Below are 22,231 nucleotides of genomic sequence, written 5' to 3' on the forward strand. Positions count from 1 at the left end.
GCAAGTCTTAACAGTTCACTCAATCAAACTTATATGTTCGAATTGCTTGTTTAGTTGAGCAGGTAATTCTCCCACAATATTTGTTTCTATAATTTGCTTCAGGAATAATTTGTTGGTAATTCTCTTGAAGCTGATATGTACGCTCTTTCGTGGTAAGCTGGACTCATATAGTTTATAATTATTTTGTGTTAGCTCATGGAATATACATATGCTCATGAACAATCATACATACTTGTTTCTGAAATTGGCTTCAGGAATAAATTGTTTGTGATGCTTCTAAAGCTTATAAATGATTAATAATTTTGAATCTAATGCGTGAAGTAGATATTCTATGAAACAGTCAGCTGAAACGTAAAATACATGAGTGCACCATGCGCACATTATTCACGTAGTAGCTTAAATATATGTTAGAGACACAAGAAATTTCTCTACAATAAGCTCTTCACAATGAAATGAAAATATGAAAAGAAAATCATAACTTAGCTTATATTTTATTTTTATAAACAATGGAATTTTGTCTTTTCACACCAGAGCTTATAGTTTGATTTCTCAAATTCGAAACCATTTGGAAATGTCAAACTCTTAGTTCGTATTACGTACCCATCTCATTTGTATGGATTATAGTATCTATGATAGTAAACTTGCAAAGTTAACGAGCTGGTGAAGGACAAACTTGTTGCGTAAAGTGAACCACTTCAAAATAGACCACCCTTACTCATTGACAAGAGATTGATGAGTTAGAAATCTTCACTTACCCACTGTTCTAGACAGAAGAGAATCTGTTTAGTCAACTTGAACAACAAATGTCAAAGATAAAGAAGCAAGTTATTAGCTTCTCTTTAGCTTTCATGTTCTTAAAGAATTAGATAAATAGGTTGGATGAGTAACAAATTATGATTATTTCGAACTCTTGGTCCTACATAACATGAATAATTTTGAAAAGAAGACTCGCATCCTTGGGTCGACTGGAACACCTGTTCACACACAAAGACGGGGTCCTCCTCACGCACCCAATGCGCGAGATTCACTAAGAAAAATATTTACTTCATATTTTAACCACAATTTGGAGTACGAACTTATTATGTGTGTTTATTTGTTTGATCAAGAATTTGCTCTGCTTAGGAAACAACAAATATTTTTTTAGAACTAGTATATATTTGTAGTGGATTAATGTGGCATAGTCAGTTAAAACATATTATATTAGCTAATAGTGTTTTTAATTTAATTTTATATAGTAGTAACAATAATACTGATCTTAACTGTAAATGAGTGAAACATAGTTGCAAATTTTATATAGTAGTAACAATAATACTGATCTTAAATGTACACGAGTGAATTACTGTTTGAAGAGAAGAATGTATGAATATCATCATGATGTGCTTGTAGTATTTAGTATTATATAAGTGCGTGGTATGCACAAAATTAGGGGTTTGAGTTTTTCGTATTTGTATGATTTTGTTTGGTACTTTGGGATTATTAATAGTTTAGTTTGTTTGAGTGGGTTCTATTTGCATTAATATATAAGTACTTGTATGAGTTTGTTTGGTATCTGTGTGTGAATGCCCATGTAATAGACCGTGCAGCATTGGGTAAGTATTTGGATTCATCTGTATGCGAAAGTATTTTGATTGTTTTGCACATACGACTAGTCCGAGACCGAGCTAGGCTGTGAAACTTGGCCAAGACAGCAGGTACGGTATTTTCGCCCACCGTTTTCATATTATTAGTCAGCTGCACCAATCTTCTGTAATCCTGTTATTAATTTTGCACTATTACCTACACCAAACTGTTTGGTGGGTGGAAAAGGAATGATTAATAGGATTAGCAAGCCTTAGGTTTCGTAAGAAATAGGATTGGTAGAGAATGATTTTGTCCATAGACTATTTGATTTACAATTTCTAGGACAGCTAATCACATACCCACCTATTCCATTGGTTTGGGAATCACTCTAGGATGTGATTGCGAACCATTATTGCGCAATTCTGTACTTAAGTACGGGTGTGCAAAAGTACACCAAACCGGCCAACTGGTTTTAAACTCAAACAAAACAAAAAGTGGTGTGGTACGGTTGTAGATTTCCAAGAACCAACTGGTTTGGTTTGTAAGTAGATGCAGTTTTTTAGGAACCATTAAAACCAAACGGAACTAAGCAAATTCAATCATTATACACATATAATATGGTAATGTGATGAAGGGTCAAGATTAAAATCCATCTAAGATGAGATGATAACTCTAACCTAAGTCTCTTCCCTTTCCTTGTTCTTTAACTTTGACCTGTGAAAACAAAACCAATCATACTCACTTCAATCTTTATCTTCCTTTTTCTTTTACTTTGCGTGATTTACGTTGTAGCTTGACGTTGAACTGTTGCACATTTCTTCAATGTTTCCGATGTTTTTGGTTGTATTGTGTTAATTTGATTGTTTCTTCAGATTTTCAAAGAGTGTTGTCTTGAATTTTATGCATCAATGTATGAAGTAACTGGATTTGTTGATCTTCATGGAGCAAATTATTCCCATGGATGTTTTGGTATCCAGTAGTATCCAAATTGCTCATTGAGGATTTGGATGGTAACCAAACCAAATCATGATCGGTTTGGTAACGTTTTGAGAAATCATTAACCAAACCATGAGCGGTTTGGTAAGGATTTGAGAAATTACTAACCAAACCATGAGCGGTTCGGTAACTGATTGCTCCAAAATATCAGATACCGAACCAACGAACACACCTAGTTACAAGTCTTTTGTATGAATTTTATTTGGATACATGTTTTGGTTGTTTGTAATAGTATTTACCAATCTAGTATCTTGGTGTTTCTGGGAGTAGTATGAATTGAAATAGAATATTTTTTGTACATCATACTATTATATATTATGTTTTCCCTGACGTGCCTATGTATTATCTTCATTATTGGATGAGTCGTTCATACAAAATTATTAAAATGGTAGTTTAGCTGTATTTTGTTTTGTAGAGGTAGTATTTTGGTGTATTCAGTGGTATACTGGTATTACCATATTCGTGTTTTAACTTGTTTTGTATCTGTGTTATCTGATGCGTATTTATTCAAAATAAACACATATTAGTGGTTGTTTTTGTTCGATACATATATACACCATCCAATAAAAATAAGGTAGTTGGTAAGTTTATCTTTTCTGAGTTATGTTTGTTGCCAAATTGCAAGATTGGTGTTCTTTATTACTTGGAAAGAAAAAGTCACAGGGGCCAGTTCAGAGCATATTATATCTGAACCAGAGGTAACACTTCTAACCCATTAATCTCGTCAATGAATTAGAGCCCTCAATTTCAGTTAAATTTCAATAAGATAATTAGGCAACATTAATAAGTGGTGGCCTGTGGAGCCACATAAGTGGTGGCTTGTAGATGAAGTCTTCGGGCACACCTCATAAGTTGGGTTTACTGAGAAAAATGCCACTTAACGAAAAAAATATAATAATTGGTATCAGCGAACACGAACCGCTTGGTATGTGTGTGTATGTATGATCAATGATTCATTCTACTACGAAATTAAAAATTGTTGTGGATAAATTGATGTGGTGGGTAGTAAAGTAGCTAATTATTGTGAATGTGTGACAATAAATACTCCGGTCAGAAGTGTAAATGTATGAAACATAATTGTTGTCTACTTTTAGAACTTGTTATCTTTTTCTTCTTCTTTTTCGCGTGGGTTGAAGTTTGAAGGAATGATTTTGTGAATTTTATTTGTTTGTATGCGCCATGACTTGTGTACTTCTATGTCTTGTATAGAATGAGCGTGTAATATAAACAAAACCAGTGATGTGATTTTTTCGTAAAATTAATATTTGATGTGCCTGTATGGAATGAGCGCTTGAATGCTGAATAGAAGCAGTAGTTCAGTATTTCAGTGTGTAGATTTTCAAATACCTGGTGTTTTGATGTGTGAGTTTTATTTGTATAAATAACTGAGGTAGTTACTATGATGTGTACTTTTAGAAATTAGTATTTGATGTGCCTGTATTGAATGAGTGCAATATTCACAAAATTACAGTCATTTTTCTTGTTGGAACAATTTGCGATGTGTAATTTGTCCGTATAGTTGATTTTGGGTCCATTTGAGTCCGACATAACGTAAGTCCGAAAGAATAGTTGTTTGAAATAATGTTAAATTGCTATTTTGCGCACGACTGCGTCATGTTTGGACAATTCCAACTGGAACTTTTTTTGCAAGTCTTAGAATTCAAACTAGGTGGTTTTGTAAATTTTCATACGATCGGTGTGGCACTTTTGAATTAGAAATTGATATTTTATAGGTTGCTTAGGGGCAGTGATATGCATCGAATCAGTATTTTAGTATGTGTAGTATGAAGAATTAGCATCTTGGACCGTTTTGCATATACAATCTTTGGTTGGTTGACCATGCATTAAGCTAGTAGTTTGTGTGGATGTGAACCATGTCCATTTATCTGGATACTTAATTTGGTTGTTTGCAATATAGTATTTTAGTTTGGTATTATTGATGGGGGTATTATCGAAGTTCTTGTGAGCATGTAGGACATTAGGGTTGTCAATGTTCTTTTCTATTTTGTTATTGGATGGATTTTCATACGAAATTAATTATTTTGGTGACTTGGGTAATTATGTGGTTGTATTCTTTTCTGGAGTTGCAGTATTTTATTTATTTAGGAAAGTCTAATTCAAGTCTATCTAGGAAAGTCCAGAATCCTATAAAAGGATATCTAGTTTGTCCATTATTCCGTTGTTGAAGAGAAAACCCAATCAAGTTTAATCGAGTTTACAGTTATTTAATCGTTATTTAATCGTTATTTTATCGTTCTTCGTATTAGTTTATTTTATTCTTAAATTCCGCTGCGTTCTACATCATGTGGTATTCAGAGCCACCAAAGTTTTTGGCTAATGATTCTGGAAATTTTTTTCCAGACCAGTTACATCAGTATCAATCGTATTATATTCGTCAAGATGATTATATTCAATCAAATTATACTGATCAAGAGAAAACGAATCAATGCTCATGTTCTTCATGTTTATATGCGAATAACGACTCGTACAATTATCATTGGAATCCGGGAGAAATCGAACGAGAAACCCCTCCACAATCGTATTCATCATCACCGTCACCACCCCCACCATTGTCTTATACAGCTTCACATCCATATTCTTCTTCTACACCACCTCCGTACTCTTATTATTCACAACCGTTTTCACCACCTCTACCTTCATACACTTATTATTCACCACAATCACCACCACCACCGCAACCTTCATACTCTTATTTTACACCGACACCGTATTCACCACCTCTTATACAACCGTATTCACCTCCACCACCAACACAATCATCTTCTCTTTCCTATTCACCACCACAACAACCACAACCGTCTTTTTTCGAAACAGTTTCATCGCTAATACCCGATTTAGTTAAGGATCAACATGTGGTGAACGACATCAAAACAATAATACGTCAACCATATTCATCGTCTATTTTAACTTTCAATAAGGAAGAAGAAAGAGAAGAACACAAAGAAGTTGAAGAAGACGCTCATAACGATGTTCAAGTCGACGAAGAAGAAGAACAAGAAGAAAAAGAAACGTACGAAGAAGTTGAAGCTATAGGTATTTACGCAATTACTTCATCACAAACTACGAACGAAGGAAAACCTAAAATAACAATGGAGAATAATAATCCATTGGAGAAGATTACGAGCTTGAAAACTCTTAATAATATCCTTTTGAAAGAAACAAAGGAGTTCAGTGATGACAGAATTGAAGTGAATAACGATCGTGAGAAGAGGCAAAAAGAAGATAGATTGAGAAATTTAGTGAATGATTTGGAGAAGAGTAATGAAGAATCTCAGAATGAAATCAAGCAGATATGGAAGATTAATAATCGAATTCTCGAACAGAAATCAGACATGGAGATGAAGTTTTGTAATCTAGAGAAAGAAAAGATTGATCGAGATGTTGAGATCAAGAAATTGCAGAAGCAGCTTGATATCGTCAATGGAGAGTTAGGTCGTGAACGAAGTTCTTCTGAAGTTGTTGTTCGTGAGATGAATTTGATCTAGAAGAATCTCGATATTCAGGTAATTGAATCTAAAACTTTGAAATCAAATTTCATTGAACTTAATAAAATTAGATTAGAAATTCAGGAGAAACTGAATCAATTAGAGAAAGAGAAAGAAATACTTATTGAGGAAGGAAAAGTTAGGGAAATGAATATTCAATCTTTGATTAAGGAGAAAGATTTAGTTGATGGAAAGTTGATTGATTCCTTGAAATCAATTGAGAATCTGAAGAGAGAGAAAGATGAACTTGTTAGAGAGAAGGAAGAGATAAATGAAGAGATTAATGAACAGGGAACTAATCTGAAGATGAAGATGGATGACTTACAAAAGGAAGTTGAAAAGCTTAAAACCACCATATTTGTAATGGAAAAGAGTGAAGTAGAATTACAGTCGAAAGTTTCGAACACTTTGGATGAAGTAGCAAAAAAGTTTAAGAAAATAGACGAAGAGAAAGCTAATCTTGAGAAGGAAAAGGTTAAGAGATGTAGAAAATTATTGGACCTATATTCTCTAAGATCGATTCTCCGAGGATCTTTGCAACGTTGGATTCGGTATGAAGTTGGTGTTTTGGTCCTTATTCTTCTTCGAAATTCCGGCAAATGTCGAACAAAGTGGGAATTACGGATCGCCATAACAGAGTTCACCGTTTGCTGGTGCATTACGTTATTTTCTTCATCAAACGGTTCGGGACGAACCTCTTGGGAGAAGGGGATGCTGATGCAGGGGGACCCGGCGTGGAGGCTTTTTCCATGACTAAACCGGGCCATGGGCCATCCGGCCATGGAGAGTAGCTTTAGGAAGTCCCAATTTTAGTATGATTATGAGAGAATTTAGGTTTAGGAAATTATGTTTATTTCCAATAATTGGAAAGGTCCAGATTTGAGTCTAGTTATTTAAAAAGTTGCAGTATTTTATTTATTTAGGAAAGTCTAATTCAAGTCTATCTAGGAAAGTCCAGAATCCTATAAAAGGATATCTAGTTTGTCCATTATTCCGTTGTTGAAGAGAAAACCCAATCAAGTTTAATCGAGTTTACAGTTATTTAGAGTTATTTAATCGTTATTTTATCGTTCTTCGTATTAGTTTATTTTATTCTTAAATTCCGCTGCGTTCTACATCATATACACTCAAGGGTGCAAGTAGTGATACTTAGGTACTAGAGTGCACTTGATGTGAGAAGCCGGTGGGCGTAACGAGGGTCTCAATGAACAAGCAAACCAAGGAATCAGAACGTGGAGTACGTGGGTACGTTGGGTCTGATCCAGAGGTGAGTGACATTGAAGACGAGTTGCTTCGCGATGGTAACATTGCGAGCACATGGCAAGACGCAGTGGCGTCGAGATGCTAACTCGGGTGAAGGCAACGGTTGCTGAGGTACCAGAGTGATGAGTTGTGTCGCAGTTTACTGCGATACGCATGGCAAGATCGAGATGATAAGGTGTCGGATGCTTGAGACTAGATGGCAAGATCCGCATATGCGGCTTGGTGTGCTCCGCACATATGTTGGTATCCTTTATAGTGGGCGAGAGTCTATGACTCAAGGAAGCGTTATACGGGACGGCTCGAGCAATGCTCGTAGGTTGGGACACGTTGATGTCATGCCGCATTGTTGGTTGGGAACCAAGGTGACTTGATAGTCGAGATGCTCCGAATATGTTCGGGAAGGCTGGTTATGTACTAGGAGGGAGTACATGACGCCGCACGGCACGTTAGGATTTGATATTCCGCACTATCGACCCGTGTCTTTGAGCATAATATGCCGGGTCGACCTAACGGGACAAAAAGGCCGTGACAATTGTCATTTTTACCCTAATTATCATTTTTTCTTCCCACTGTTTTTTTATGATTTTACTCTCTAAAACTGAGTTGTTGAAAATCATCTCAATTTGATTGAGTTAGTATTGTTTCTTCTTTGATTGTAATAGATTATGGAGAGAGTTATTGGGGTAAATTCAAACTTGGAAGGAAGATTGGGAGTGGATCATTTGTTGAGCTTATTCTAGGTATGCAGACTCCTCTTTTTATCTAACTTGACTCTTAATTTCTTGGGAGAGGTACTGAAATCTCCACCTTTTAAAAATGCTTTTACATTAATCCATCTTTTTTTTTTTAATATTTATACTTTCCACCACCTTCTGCCAGAGGTAACCACTATTAGTGAAAGTGTAATTACAACTAAGCCCATTTGCTAAATAAGGACTAATTCGGTAAGACCAAAACTCTAGGGCGCCTTCAATAGAATGCAGGGGCGTTTATTACATAAATCCTTTCTCCCTAACATTTGAAGAATCAAGCTAACTCCTTTTTGTAATCCCCAAATTAACAGAAGAAAATCTAGGGTTCCATTCGAAGAAGATATCTAGGGTTCAATTCGAAGAATTAAAGTTAGGGTTACGTTCGAACGTGCACCAAATCTCTCTTGTCTCCAGGTACTCTCTCTCTTCGTACTCCATAACCTTTCATTTAAGTTCATATGGTTAGAAATGCACATTTACCCATTACAAAAATCATATATAATAGCTCGATTTAGATGAATTGTTATGGAGCTCGATTTAGATGAAAGGTGAGAATACCATATATATAATAGCTTGATGTAGACGAAAGATTTTAGAGCTTGTCTGAAATTTTATAATTCTCCGTGGAGTAAAAATCAAGTGGAGTATAAATTAATGATGAAATTTGATAACAACTCTTAAATCACTTGTCTGAAATTTCTTCATTGACTTATACTCCATTTGATAGCATTTCAGAGAAGTGATTTCAGGCATGGAGTATAAATCAACTAATGAAATGCTCTGAAATCACTTGTCTAAAATTTTATACTACATTTGATACTCCGAAATTCTTTGAAACTTATACTTCTGGTTATCGAACCAGGTCTTTTATCTGTCTCACCTCTCTGAAAGTTTATACTGAAATTCGCATAAATGGTGATTTGATATGAAGAACACCTTCTTATTTGACTAGTTAGATAGTTTGGGAATTAGCTCACTTTCTGTTCTCTACTTGATGTTTTAGAGTAAGAAATTCCACTTTCCTTAAGTTGTGGCCGTCCAAACCTACCCTACCTGGGTAGATCTAACGTGCTCCATTAGGGGAACTGGCCTGCCAAGGTCGGCCCTAATCCGGGCCCAAAAGGTCTCCCTTTTGCCCCCGACCCAAAAGGTCTCTCTTTTTGCCCCCGACCCAAACTCCCTCTTTGGGCCTTTTGTGTTATCTTTGCCTAAACTTCTTGTAGGTCTATGAGACATGCTTATGGGACTTTCCCATGATTATATGTCTCATCCCATTAGTCATATCATCCGATTAAATAGACATTCTTATGTGTAACCTGTTGGGATTTACACCCTTCTACTAGTGTTTATAGCGGAAATAAGACATCTAATGTCTACACTAGTATTCCCAGGATCACATGCATAAGCCCATAATAATACTAAGTAAAACTAGAAAGATAAATTCCTTATTCGCTAGTTTTCCCTCGAACCTTTCCAATTGCTTATGAGAAGACCAAGAGCTTCAAGCGTAGCTCCTCTACTTGGGACACGAGCAATCAACTTGATCTCCCACCTTGTTGTTTAGCTAGCACACTTTCTCCTCACTCTCTGCCCTAAAAGTGTTTATATAGAACCCCAATGAGAATACACCTCCTCAAAGGTTTCCTAAAACACCCTTTAGAATAAGATTTAGGGAAATAGTCGAAAACAACAACTATTGGTATTTTCTCAATTCCCTAATGAAGAGGTGTCCAAACACCACGAAATTTTGCATGCATACTACTGGATATGTCAGAAATCTGCCCTCAAAATTTCATCCCAATCCGATCCCTAGAAGTTCCTGAATCGGCTAAGACCCAAAAACCCTATTTTTGGCCTTTTTGTACTATCTTTGCCTAATTCCTTTTTAGGCCTATGAGATATGTTTATGGGACATTCCCATTGTTATATCTCACTCCCACTAGTCATATCCTAGATCAATTTTGACACTCTTGTGTGTAACCCGTTGTAGGATACGATCGAAGTTAGCCGCGAATTACTTCGTAATTCGACGATCGTAGTTGGTCTCTAGCTACAACTCTACGATCCCTAAATCAATCGGACTTGATGATCTTCCACATCAATTGTCCTATCCGACAAATTGTTCGCATTGTCACCTTGGTCGAAGGACATCTCCTTCAGACTCCCACTTGGACTTAGAACGAGTACAATGATGCTCGATTCCCATGTCACTTAGTATTCCATCTGATACGTCACGTCATTCAGATTTTCTTGATCTCGAGTACAACTGTCAAAACAAATGATTAAATTTTAATCCATTTGAGCACGACCATGCATTTTCAGTTGTTGCTCGTCAAGTGGCCCGAGGACACTGTATCCTAACATGGTTAGGAGGACATCAGGGGCGAGTCCACATAGGGGCCCATGGGGGCGCAGGCCCCCACGACCCTAACGTGGCTCGTTAATGTTATGCGACATTTGCCGCTATATTAGATATATATATATATATATGTATAATATATATATATATACATATATCTATTTTAAAACACAGTTCTTCCCTAGCTTAGTTGGTGAAGTGATTATGTTTCAACCTTGAGGTCAAAGGATCGAGCCCCACACACAACATTCTTTTTTTTTCTAGAAAATTTCTACTACTTACACTTTTTTTTTCTAAAATGTCTACTATTTGAAATTATTGTTTGGTTTAAGATGACTACTTATTAAAAATACATTATAAAGGTCATGCTTGACTTAAAATTGGTTCTTATTAATTGAATAACTCAATTTTAACCTCCTCAAAGTGACCAACTACATGAAATGGTCTCGAAGAGATGACGAGTTTTCTAAACGTCCCCCTTAATTTTGATTTTGTCTGATTTTTCGGTGACTTGTATTTTGAATTTCAAAATTGTCTTTTTTAGACTTTTGCTATGGTAAACATGTTATTAGAAAGAAAACTTAATCTTCATCTTTTCTTCAATTACGATCACTTCCTCTTCATCATCTAGCATCGTTCTTCTTAATCTTCACCATTATCTCTTCATCCCTTCCTTTGTTTTGTATTTCAGTATATTTTGGGAATCCAGTTGGAGGAAAGATTTTTGATCCATATTGAGAAAATTAGAGATTGATTGTCAACAACCCTTGGTTGGAGTGGTAAGAAGTATAATCTTCCACCTAGAGGTCAAGGGTTCAACGCACCCGCTGAACAATTCAAAAAAAAAAATTACCACGAAATATCTAAACTATAAATAAAATTTTGTTAAGAATTTGCTTTTCGATCCTAGCTTGATCGTGTACTGTGGAATTCTTTCATTACCTATAACAAAGAGGTGCCCCCACTCATAAAAGTTTCTGGCTTCGCCACTGGAGGACATAATCCATTCTTGCGCTCCCATTCAACTTCGTGTCTATCCTGTCCTTCCTAGTATCCGTTTTTATAACCTCCTTTTACGGCGCGGCGTTTCACAGAACCAAAGTCAGAGATTCCTTACATAAGATGAGCTGAGCACTCATGTTTTGAGGAATCTCTTTAATCTTGTCTTTATGAGAAGTTTGACAATTCATCATTCTTTGGGTGAACTTCTCATGTTGAGGGTTATTCCAGCGTATAATCCTTATTATGCACTCACGTAGTCGAATCGAATACACTATTCCTATAGGCCATGAAACTGCGCTATCCCATGCACTGACCTTGGCCAAATTACCATAATATTCTTGACTCGAAATGACCAAAGTACCCTTTATGTATATTTTTTCTCATCTTTAACCGTTTTCACTCCTAACTCTTCAAAAGACACCTAATCAAGAAAACCAACCATCTTATTATAATAAGGACTCGAACGGACTAACTTGGCTAAATTAAACGACTCAGATGGGACATTTTCATGACCCATCATCGGATATATCAGAAAGAGATGGAGTTGCTGTTTCCTATTTTCATTGGAGAAGGAGATTAAGAAGATTCAGCTAAGAAATTCTTTGTTTAGAGAGAGAGAGAGAGAATAAATTCACCTGTTTTGTCTGGCTGAAGACGTTAAACTTAGCGCTTTCTGGGAGGCAACCCACGGTTAGGAAGTTGGAATCAGGTAATATCTTTCCCTTCACCCTGTTATTTTGTTTGCATAGTCTTCGGAACATTGAGGACAATGTTTAGTTTAAGTTTGGGGATAGGGGATTAATTTTTTTTGCTAAGTCTTTATTTCAAATATTCAAAAGGGTTTAAAATTGTTCAAATATTTTAATCTTTGATTGAAAAAGTGAATCTAGTTGTTTTTGTATGTTAATTAATGGTCATAAAGTCTAGTTGGTCGGGTTATGCTTTTGCTAAAGGTTTTTCCACGGATTTCGAGTTTTGAAGTTGTCTGTGCACGAGCCTTGTGAGTGTTAGTTAGGTGAAGAGTAGACTTTTCGGAGAGAACTTGATTGATCATTAGTGGAGACTTAACCTATGTGAGATTTTGAGCCTTTCTTTTTGCTTTGAGTGATCTCTTCTGCGCTAACTCCGAGTAGAGTGAAGAGCTACTCAACCTCTGAATATTGAAGAACTCATTTGATCTATTGAGTTCAAATTTTACAACCACTAGGGATGTCCTCAGGAATGTAAACCTTACTCTTGTAGTCTGAGACACTTGAAAGCAGTGTCAACTAGAGGAAGATAGGAACCTCATCCATCATTTAGAACCTCGAAAATAAGGCATGAAGCAAAATGAAAAGAATGTTACCCAAGGAAAGAATAATGTGAAGAAAGTAGTTTTTGTATTTTGAGTATTATTACAAGAGTTGTAAAAAAAAGTGTGTTTGTTTAGTTTAAGTGTTTATCCCTTGAAGTAGTTCTTGAAGATTTGAAGACGTCGAGTTCTCAAGAGTTCTAGTTACATCATCATTAGTGTATATTGACCTCTAGGAAGCATTGTTAGAAAGTAGATCAAGTGAGAAGAGCTTCCTCATTCCGTATTAGTGGTTGTTTCCTTTCTATGAGATCAGTTGTTCAAAGAAAATTTTAGTCTCTATTGTTCATGTGTTGACTTTTCCTTCATATTCATACTCGTACATTGAGTGAACCATTTCTGAGTGACTTGAATTTTTGAGTGTGTATGACCATGAGGCAGTAGTCGAGACGAAATGTATTGAGAAGGTAATCAAGGTCTTGTCTTTTCGAAACTGAAATGATACTCATGTTGGTTGGTCACGTGCACTTCGAGTATAGATTACTGTTGGAGAGATTTTTAACATTTGGATGGTTTGGTCAACTTGGATTTCATTTCTATTAACTTTCAAAAACTTATCTCTCATAAATATTTTTAGTCCATGTCATATTTAGACCTTTCTGGATTTTTGAGATTTTTGAGTTTTGTGGGTATATTCACTGCAAACCCTCACGAGACAAAACTTGTCCTTTAGGGCAACCTAGAGGTTTAACGGCTTGTTGCACGTGCTAAGTGCAATCGTGATTCCTACGAAAGTGGTGAAATGGGTTTAGTTTTATTTTTCTGTTTTGCTCGAGGACTAGCAAAATCTAAGTTTGGGATGTTTGATGAGACATGAAAATATCCCATCCGAATCTCTTAACTCGGGTTAATTAGTCCAGTTCGAGCTGTTACTCTGATGAATTGTTTGTTTATCTTGTTCAGGTGTCTTCTAAGGAGTTGAGCGCGAAAAACTGATAAAATCGGGAGAAAGACACACCTGGGAGCATTTTTGTCATTTGAAGATTGTGGTAGTCTGGTGATTTTGATATTTTTAATGCTCAGATGAAAAAAAGACCCCAAGATGTACTCGTGGGTGAAAACAGAAGTCAAATCGGAGTCCGAACGAGGAAGATATTGCAGGTCAAAGTTGGGGTCAAGATTGGTTGACTAAAGGTCAACATTGGGCTTTGGGGACACGTGGTGCGCAGAGAGAATCATATCACACGGCTGCAAACTGCGCGGGCCATTCGGTCAATCTCGGGGGTGTTTCAAGATTCTTCAGAGGACAAGATTTAGTACACCTGAGCATATGCTGCTACCCGTATGCCCGAGCGCAAACACTAGATCGAATGGTCGGAATTGTCTCCGTCCACAAGACTACATTCGAGATGCCCGTTGTACCGTCCCTTAGTCGTCCGAGAAGCACTGCATCATCCCTTCATCTAGCAAGGCTTTGTTATTTAATTCGTCAATTCCCAGATTTATGGGAATTCAAATTCTCCCTTCTTTTCTCTCATCTTTATTAACAGTAGAGAGAGAAAAAAAAAACTGGAAATCTTAGAGATCGTAAAGAAAAGGAAAGAATAGGAGATGAGATAAATTTTGAAAGGGAAAGAGATCATACAAAAAAAATGGAAAGAGGGATGGTCGGATATATCAGAGAGAGATGGAGTTGTTGTTTCTTATTTTCGTTGAAGAAAGAGATTAAGAAGATTCAGCTAAGAAATTCTCTGTTTAGAGGGAGAGAATAAATTCTTTGCAGATTGAAGAAATCAGAGAGATATCACATAATAGTGGTAACTTGATGGGAGAGATTTGACTAGACGGGAACAAGTTAAAGATGGATTAGATCCAACTTAAAAGGCAAAAAGGGTTCAAATGGCGATTCAGAACAAGATAGAAAGAACCGGGCTTAAAAAAGGTGCCCAGAGCAAGGCTCTAAGGGTTGGCCATATGATGGCCGACCAAGGTAAGTGGGTCGGCCAGATAAAGCCCATAGTGGGATGTGCTGGCCGGCCACACTAAAGGGAAAAGCCAAAATACCCCAAAAGGGTATTTTAGTAATTATCTTTTTTGTGACCCGAAAAATAAAAAGACCTAATTTGAATATGATTCTAATTAGGGTTTCTCTATATAAGGGTCATTAGAGAACAGAAAAGGTGTGGATTTTTCTCAGAAAGAAAAATTATACAACTCTCTCTCTCTCTCTCTCTCTCAATATACAGCTAGTGGAGAGAGAGGATTGTAGAGAAAAAGCTACCGTTCTATTAATCTAGTCAAGAAGAAGGGTTTTGCTCAACCTTTTATTAAGTCCTAGCAGACGTTAAAGAAGGGAGATCAAGTTAACCTACTCGGTGTCTCAAGTAGAGGAGCTACACTTGAAGCTCTGGATCTTCACACGCGATTGGAAAGGTTCGAGGGCAAAACGCGATTAAGGTATTTATTCCTCTTCTAGTTCATTGATTAGTTCACACTTTATGATCCTAGATATTTAGTGTTAACATATGATGTTTGAGATTCCGCTTAGAACACTAGATAGTTGTATTAGATACACCCATAATCCTACAGATTCATGCTCTGTTTGACGACCTTTTATTCTTGTATTCGTAAGGGCGTTGCTCCTTCTAGATGTATTTGTCCAGCTCACCTTTCCTCACCATTTCTTCGATGAGGTTCTTGAGATGTCGGCAGTTGTCGGTTTTGTGACCGTAGCCTCGGTGGAAGGTGCACCACGCGGTCATGTCTCTGAACCCGAACTCCTCCTTGTCATCGTTGGGTTTGTATAGTTCCGCCTTTCTTTTCGCTATGAGTATCTGTAAAATTTCCTCCCTGCCTTTCACCAACGGTGTATAGGTGGCGAAGTCAGATCTGGGTCTTCTGATTCGTTCTCGTTCCCTAGGGGGCCTAACTTCCTCCCGTTCTTTCTTTCGGGTTGGTTCGCCCTCATATGGGATGTTGGCCACCTCCTTCATTCGTCGGTAGTTTTATTCTCTCCTAATGAATTGTTGTACCCTCTCTATCAGCTCTGCACGAGTATCTGGTTCCTTGCCAGAGATGTCCCTGTTGACATCGTCCTGCCTGAGGCCTCTCGACAGAGCGACGAAAGCGACTTTTGGTTCCAAGTCGGGGACCTGCACCATGAGGTTGCGGAATCTCTGCCAATTAATCTTCAAAGTCTCATTTTTTCCTTGAACCACGCTGAACAGCTCGTTAGTCGTTCTCTTGATTGTGGTGCTTCCTCGGAAGGCGTCACAGAAGACCTGGGCAAGTTGTCCAAAAGACTTGATCGATCCCGATGCCAGCGATTGGTACCTGTGAGGGTAAGAAATCGCGGGTCCAGAAGTCAGCTGGACTGGGTCGTTGACCGGATGTCGAACCTACACCTATTAATATTTTTGCGAGCACCGACGATGTCTTTAGGCTCAACCTGTGACAAAAGAGACAAGAACACACGTGACCGTGAGTTCTTAGGGGACACCGGGATGGTGCCGACCCAAGGGGGCTCCGACGGTCAAGTTAGTAAGCTTGCAAGAGAAGTAAAATGTACGTGAGTGATGTCCTTGGAAATATTATCATTGGTTGGTGTCGGAGTTTAGGCACGACTCGTAGAGTGGCCGGAGCTCGCTCTCTACAAATTAACTAACTTCTTGGAGAGAGGTTATGGGGTCTGTCTTTGACTAAGGCAACCCTCGTAGATGTGGCAAAATAAGAAAGGCCTGACCTCTAGGAGAGATAAAGTCACTTGCTTATGCTTTGATCGTCAGGAGAGAGAAAAGTAGGTTGTCCTCTCTAGATGAGTGGTCATCAGGAGAGAGAAATAAGTCGTCTTCCCTTGATGGCTGATTGTTAGGAGAGATAAATATATGTCGTCCTCCTTTGAATGTAGGTCGACCTCCTTTGATGAGTATCCGTAGGAGAGATAAAGATAGGTCGTTGATGCACCCGAAAAGGTTGCACACCCAAGCGGAGGTATCAAGTAGTAACCGGCAAAGCCGGGATCGATCCAAGGATAGGAAGGTGATTCGGATATCAAAGGGTTTAGTCCACCGGTATAGGTATCACTAGCTAACTTAGGCGAAAATGAAAAGAGAACAAAGTAAAGTGAGGTTTTGAATGATTGATTTAAGAAGAAATAAAGACACAAATAAAACTACTAAACAATCAAAGTAAATGGGCAAGAGAGATTCGAGAGAAGAGTTCGGAGGAACAAGAGTCGGGAGATAAATAAGTGAGAGAGATGTCGAACCGAGATCCCGATAATGATAAACCTACAACTATATATGATCCGATCTAATGTTCAAAGTAAAACCGATGTTCGACTCCTAAGGTGATATGTCTATAAGCACTACGTATATCCGGAGATCATACTTAGTCAAACAAACACGTTAATCGGTTGATCCCGAGTCAACGAAAGTGTTGTCTAGTCGCCTAACTATGTGAAGTGCATGACAAGACACATGAAATTTGGATCTAGACTACGATCGATATCGATCACTTTGCCTAATCGATTAACTATGCGAAGTACTTGATAAGACACATGAAAAACGATTGAAACAAGTAATCAAGATAAGAAAACATCAATTTATTATCAAAACATTAAATCATCACATAGATAATCACAAATTCATCACATTTCATCTCATTAACGACACACTTGATTTAGCTAACATAGTGAATAAGTAATAAATGAAAAGAAGATGATGAGAGGATCTCCCTTTTCCGATAAGGCGCATGGCTAAGATCGTCGGAAAATATGAGTAACTAGGTGCAGCCGATCTTCCCTTAGTAAAATTCTGGATTTCCCTTTAACAGTGCATAATGGGTGTCCCCAAACAAAATTCAGAGTTCCCCATAGCAACATAGTCATCTTCTTCATTTAGAAATCACCACCATTAAAGCTTCACCCAAGCTTTCTCTCTCTAGGAAATCAACACCAAACAACAATCAAAAACAAGAGATATAAAGGCAGGAAGGACCCCACTAAAACCCCTAAGATTTCCGCCCAAAAGAGTGGCCGGAAAAACCTAGAAAACCCGGCCAAGGTTGAAGGTTGTTGTCCCATGAAGTCCGGCCATGGTAATGCTCTTCCCGAGCCTAGTCGCGACCTTCCCGATCATCCATAGTGTTGTCCCGTGCGGCTGAAGACCGAGCAGCTGCTGCCGGCGTGAGATCCGAGCTGCTCTAATGGCAGCTCGTGTTGCTGCAAGAAGGGTCGGCTGCTGCTGTGCTCCTTCTTCGTCCCGAGCTCTCTGTGGTGCCGGCCAACTTGGCCGGCACTCCTCCTCATCTCCTTCAAGCTCTCTCTCTCTCTAACTTTTCAACCAAGAACACCAAAACCCTAGCTCTTTCTCTCTCCTTTGATCCCCCAAATCAGACTTAGCCCTCACATAGAAGATGACCCCCCCTTTTGTCTAAAAGACTTCAACTTAATTAAGTCCTTGACCAAGACTTGGTCTTTCAGAATTGACTTTGTCATCTTCAAGGAGGATGCTCATAAAATTCACTATTTCTTCTTTCTTTCAAGTTTGGGTTTTGGGCTTCCAAAGGGGTGCCTTCATCTTGTCTCTACATTTAGAACCATGGGGGTGCCTTCATAGAATCCTTGTTTCAAAACCGAACCTCGGCTTCTTTCATTCACAACTTCTCCGTCCGAACTCCGAATCAACTTCCGTTTTCACCGCCGGACTCGTCATGGACTTCGCTTGTTGTTTGACTTCTGATTTTGACCAAAATGACCAAAATACCCCTGGTGCTCTTTTTTTCCCTTTTGCCACATAAGATGAAAATGTGATAATTCGCTCTCTTTATTCCGAATTACACGCCAAACCTCAAATAAACTACCTAGCAATAAAAACACATAACTAATCAAAGTTAAGTGACCTAAATGTGGCATTTTCACGCCACATCAGTCGTCATCCTTTGAATTTGGGTCGACCTCCTTTAATGAGCGGTCGTCGAGAGAAATATGTGTCGACCTCCTTTTGATTAGGCGTAGGTTGTTCGATGGGTGTTTGATTAGTCGATATCACAAAGAAGGAATAGGACGATGATAGTGGTGGAAGTGTCATTGGCACCTGGTTGATTCCTCTGTATGAGAGAGAAAGTAGTGGGGTATGTTTGGTGATCGCCAAATGGTCGAGTGTATTAGTCGGGGATTGGATGATGAGTCTTTTTTGTCTGAGATCGGATTCCCTGTATCATTCTTGGTTCCGTCCTTTTATATATAGTGTCTTGGGTCGACTGTTACCCGGTGATGAGTTGTCATCTTTAATGGTGGTAACGCATAGGTTGTCACTATTAATATGGATTTCGTAACCCCCTAACGGGTATATCCGGGGTACGGTTATCTTGAATGACTATAATGTCTCTCCAACGGATATAAGGGAGGAGGTCTGTTGAGGATATGAGGCAGACCTTTTTTATCCAGGGCTGGATGTGCTTTCGTATTTGGGTTTGTTGAGAAGGCGAGGGCAGACCTCTTCTTCCAGTGCTGGAAGTGCTTACATATTTCAGCCTGGTGAGAAGGCGAGGGCGGACCTCTTCCTCCAGGGCTGGAAGCGCTTCTTTACTTTAGCATTGCTTCGGGGTGTCCGAAGATGAATGGGTCGGGCCCATTGGCCATTAGTTCATGGGCTTGATCACCGAGTAAGCCCATTAATCGTGAATTTCTTGGGGCACTCCTGGTGACGTATTTTGGCCCATACAATTTGTCCCCCACTCTCTAAGTTGACGTAGTGTGGAAACTTAGAGAGTAGTTTGAAGTCATACGGCCAATTCGCTGTTCGATTTTGCCGCATTGGTAGCCGATTTCCTGTCCCGTGGGGACTTGGCCGCGAGAAGTGTCGCTTTTATTGAGTCATTTTGGATTGCTCCTGGAGAAGGCACGTCCAAGTGATTCAATTGAATTTTAATTTTTCTTGATTCTCCGAATTATGGATTGTCGGTTTGCTAATCGACGTTTGAGCTGATGAGCACAATCAACTTTTGGATCGAACTGAAATATAAACTTCTGCAATTATGCTTTCAAAGATATTAAAATAGTTGACTCAAGCAATAAATTATTTCAGTGAAATGCACTAATCAAAATTTTTCGTATGGAACGAGAGCAACGTGACCGAAAAATATTTCTAATCGGGAAAATTAAAAAGGTGGAAATGTATGGGAAATTTTTTAAAAAAATGTAAGTAATTTAATCTGAGTAATATAAATCGGGCAAAGGTTCCCGGCGGTCTAGTGTTTTAGGTGTATTGCCGCCAGCTGGCGGCGGTACGCCCTTGCACATTGCCATTGGCAGTAGGCAACATATTGTCATAGGCAGGTTTCAACAATATGGTAATTGTTGTTGTATTCATGGGAATCGAACCCACGACCACACGGTTAAAAGCCGTGCGCTCTACCAGCTGAGCTAAGACGACTTCTGTTATCATCTACCATCTTCTTGTTTATATATGCGTTTATTCCTAACACCAAAGGGATGTCTTAAAGGAACCTTTTGCTAGTCTTATTGGAACCTCTATTATTGGCAGCGTCATTGTCTAAAAAGTTGCTAAAAAGTCCTCCTCCTAAAAGAGTCACTCCACTTTTTTTGTCACAAAGTAGGTGGACTTTTGAGCCAACTTGGTTACAAAATCGACCTAAGCGAGTGATTGCAAAAGAACCAAGCAATTTCTACGATACATCTCAAATTCCGTGGACTAGAGAAGAATTTTTGTTATAAAATTTGTTTTAAGATCTGCTGAATTCAACTTCGCTCATTACAATTGAATTTGATGGAGGTGAACCAAATTGGTAACAAAGTTCAACCCGAGTTCATCGAATTTGAGGTGCTTCTAACAAAAATAAGTCAACCACATTTACCAAATCAAAGAGAGTGCATCAGATTCTTTGAACAAGAATGAGAGGCCAGTTTAAGACTTCTCCTATATGCAATACTTTTATTCTTTCCTCCAAAAGCAAAGAATTTGTTAGGGTTTGTATTTCCTTCTTGGGTCAGCCCGATCGCGCTCTGGAAATTTATGTCCACAAAGATAATAGAGTGGACTTAGGCAGATAATTAAAAAAAACGGTGTTTCAAACCCGTCCAGGACTACTACCCTTTCGGGTTTTTGAAATTCACGATGTCCAATCTCGGGACAAACTCAAGAAGGACCAAGTGGTGCACCCTAATGTTACCCGAATTAGGCACTCCGAAGTTGAATAAGGCAGTAAGGCACAAGACAAATATGAATTCTGGACGGTTTCAGGTTTTCCTTTAAAACCTGCTGACTTATGCAAATGAAAAAAAAATGAATTCTAGATGTCTAGAATTTATATAAAAAAAAAAATTCTGGATGTCTAGAATTTATGAAAGAACCAATGCTCAGTTCACTAAACACATAAAAGAAGTTGTGTATCTTTTTCGTAGTAAGACATTCAGTCCGTGACCACATATGTTTGTAGGCCATTTTACCTATCCTGAGTCAGAATATCTACAAAATTGGTTCAATACGATCTTTTTGTACTTTTTCAAAGTTAAAATTGAAGAAATTCCAGTCTCATATTTGTCTGGGAATATAATTCTTCTCATTAATTGCATAAAAATGTGTAGTATAGTTTTTTTAATGAGCAAACGACATCGTCAAGCTCAAGCTCGACGCATTTATTTAATGGGTTTATAGGGTTGAACTCTTTTGATAATCTCGTTGAGTAAAAGCATTTAGACTGGGGGACCTCTGCCACAGATCTACTCGTACTGTCCCATGATAAAAGATGACATCTTGTGGAGACAGACCCACCATCAATGATCGAGACTTCGTAAGTGTCTTAGTCTAGGCATGAAGTTCGCTCAAAATTCTTGTAAGGACTTTTACGCTTTTGTCAAACAATGCATTATTTCGAACTCATACATAACCATTCACGACATAAGACGTAAAAAAATAAATTCACTCAAGAAATAAACCAGACACATAGTATCCTAGTATGATCCCTAACACAAAAACATTTAATCTTCTTTAGGTTTTTATTGATTCGCCTTTCTACGTTAGGATCTCCATCTTTGAACCTTTATTAATTTTTTCCACTTGAATTAGGATCTCCGTCCTTATGTTCTTCAATAGACACTTGACCTTAGACTTTAATTACAAAACTCAACGATGCACAAATCTTATTAACTTGAAATTAAAATTACAACGCAATACCCATCTTTGTTTAAAAAAGAAGAAAATTTCAAAGACATCCATCTGTGTTCAAGATAAATGGAAAAACATTTATGACCATACTAGTTTCCACATTCGCAAAGATCCACATAATATGACATTTACAATATCAAAGTAAATACGTAACTTTGGGTCCGTTTCTAAGAGCATAAACCGTGATTCGATACATTCCCAAATTTGTGGATTTGTAGTTTTTGAGATATACTTTTGACATTTCTATGTCAAACGAGCCTTATGTGTATTTACGTGAAAATGTGATGAAAAACTCGTTTCAATTTCCTTTTTAT

The 22,231-nt window shown here is 38.0% G+C and overlaps 1 non-coding gene across 1 annotated transcript; it reads right to left on the reverse strand.

The window, feature by feature from the left end:
* Positions 1–20,090: 20,090 nt before the first annotated feature.
* On the reverse strand, positions 20,091–20,165 carry TRNAK-UUU (transfer RNA lysine (anticodon UUU)). The gene has a single exon. It is a non-coding gene; the product is annotated as a tRNA-Lys (tRNA).
* Positions 20,166–22,231: the final 2,066 nt, after the last annotated feature.

Source organism: Eschscholzia californica, unplaced genomic scaffold (assembly GCF_041429995.1).
Source record: "Eschscholzia californica isolate CP2 unplaced genomic scaffold, dmEscCali1.0.p SCAF_4, whole genome shotgun sequence".
In the NCBI taxonomy this organism is placed as follows: domain Eukaryota; kingdom Viridiplantae; phylum Streptophyta; class Magnoliopsida; order Ranunculales; family Papaveraceae; genus Eschscholzia; species Eschscholzia californica.